The sequence below is a fragment of the Penaeus vannamei genome, chromosome 32 (genome assembly GCF_042767895.1).
Source record: "Penaeus vannamei isolate JL-2024 chromosome 32, ASM4276789v1, whole genome shotgun sequence".
In the NCBI taxonomy this organism is placed as follows: Eukaryota; Metazoa; Arthropoda; class Malacostraca; order Decapoda; family Penaeidae; genus Penaeus; species Penaeus vannamei.
The window spans coordinates 8,931,195-8,933,694 of record NC_091580.1 but is presented as its reverse complement, the minus strand read 5'-3'; positions in this window follow the sequence as shown (position 1 = coordinate 8,933,694).

Sequence of the window (2,500 nt, the reverse complement as noted above, 5' to 3'; positions counted from 1 at the left end):
GTCAGTACCTTTATGCACCTGAATTCTTAAACCAATAATGGTCTGTTTGACTAATTAACAAGTTTTCACATTTTTCGCACATACCCCACATTCAACATAAATAGGTTTCATATACCTCTTTATATTATACTTTATTTCCCTTTAAGTTATTAATTATCAATTTCCTAGTAAAAAAAATGTGACCAAACCTAACAATGCTATTGCCTTTTAATTATAAATCTGATTTTTGTGTGCATTGAGCACATTTGTGTTTTTTAAGAATACGTTCACAAATATTTGTGTATGTATGTGTGGGTTTATATATGTGTATATTTTTCAACCAGTATTATTGCAAAAGCTGGGTATTCTGATTTAAATATGTAAACAATGGAGCTTGAAAGAAAGCTTAAAGCTGGCATTCTTTTTGGCAAGCAAAGTAAATGACAAGTAACATACATATGATATAACCATACAATATTTAAAATAATGAAAAATAAATAAATTTTTACATGCATAAGTATCTACTAAGTCTTCAATGTTAAAAGCTTGTTAAAGGAATACAGGTAGCTATGCATGATAATTACTGTAGCTGTTGGGATTAAAGTATGGTAGACATTTTTAAGGAAAAACAAATGTAAGCTCTAGGTCTGGAGGCAATGGTCACATACACTGTAGGGAAAATGTCTAGATTGTTGAAAGCATTCTAAGCAAAACCTATAAATATATCAAAACTAAACTGATCAGTTACACCAGTAAAAGTATTAAAAATAAAATAAATTCATAATGTGGGAGGCACTGACTCCTAAATATAAAGGGTAAAATCATAGCCATCAATAGTAAAAATACCAATTAGTACAGGAGTGAATACCTAGAGGGGAAGGTAGTATGACAATATCTTTGCAATGTAACTATACCCAGAAAAAAAAAACTAAATTTAAATGGAGCTCATATTAATTGTACTTGTGTATGACCCCGTTTTATATAGCCATGCATTGCAGACTACATCTGAAAACAGTCCAAGCCTTTATGTCTTTCCTTGGTATAGAGTATCATAAATAGTTTCTGATGTGACAATATGGTGGAGGATAATACAATGTTACCAATTTGGAAGGCAGCTGGGAAGACTTCAGTAGTGACAAGGATAAATATGGCTATATATTTTTTTAATCTACCTGAATTGTGACAAGAGCAAGTAATAGTCTCTCTTTTTGCATTAGAACACAATAACAAATTAGCCTCAGTGAGAAAATCAAGTACACATGCATTGGAATGCAGACCTGTGTCAAATAAGTACCAATAAAGGAAATTACACAAGTGGCATTACATACAGGACAAAATAAAAGAAAATATGTTGCATGGTATTTAAAACATAAATAAATAAAAATATATAAATATATAAATAAATAAAAGAAAAAATAAATAAATTCCAAGTTAAACTTTCACTTCTTGGATAGCTGGCTGCAGGATGTACTTAAATATTTCCTTGTACTTTGATCTACTATATCAATTTTGAAATGTTTTTAAGGAACAACGAAGACATTCCTGAATTTTTCTCGCCTCAATCATGTCCACTTTTTTTCATCACAATTTTCATAAACCATACTATCATAAACTCAAATTACATTTTGCTGAGCTTCTCAGCTGAAAGATAAATCTAAAACTGAATATTAATCAATGTGATTTTATCTAACATCTTCAGGCAGGCAGCCCTTAAACTTAAAACATAGTTTTAATCTTCAAATATAATATATATTTTGTGTCCCTGCTATCATTTGACTTATACTGATGTTAATGTCATTAATCCTGCTTCATAATTTTTTTTTTCTTTTTCAATGGTCTATGATTTACTCAAGCTCCCACTCAAACAAGACCTCTTATTATTACCTATCTTCTACTCTCATAGAGAGCAACTACGAGTCAAACTTATGGCTTTACAAGAAGATAACTTCACATTCTTAGAGCACAGAAAGCTCTGCTTCTGGTGTCTCCCCTGGAGAGACCCACTTATATTAATTCTCTTTCAACACAAGGAAAGCATTTCATGCAATCTATTGACAACATCCTGGGTTTACCTGGTAAAGGCCAAGATCTGGAGGGAGTCCATTAAGCCATAGTTTAAAAGCTTATATTGTCCTCTGGTTCCCAAGCCATTCCTGGGTGCTCAGTTTCTAATGCTGTTTTCATTTCATATATAATTGCCACTCTAGCCCACATTCTGAGTATCTCTGAAATATAAAATCTGAAACACAAAAGCCTATCTCCTGTTTTTCTTGTCTTCTTTTTGTATGGGGGGAGGTTTACTAGTTTTACATAAAAGAACAAATTCATTTAAAACAATTATGTCTAAAACATTGAACATAAATACCTTAATACTTTCTAAAACATACATCTTTTTTATATTAGTTTGCTTTTGTGTGTCTAAGCTTCATTTATTTCCCTTTTTACCATTATCATTGCCCTGTAAAAATATATACAGATTCAATATAAACGCTTCAACACAACTTTTACAACATATTTATAC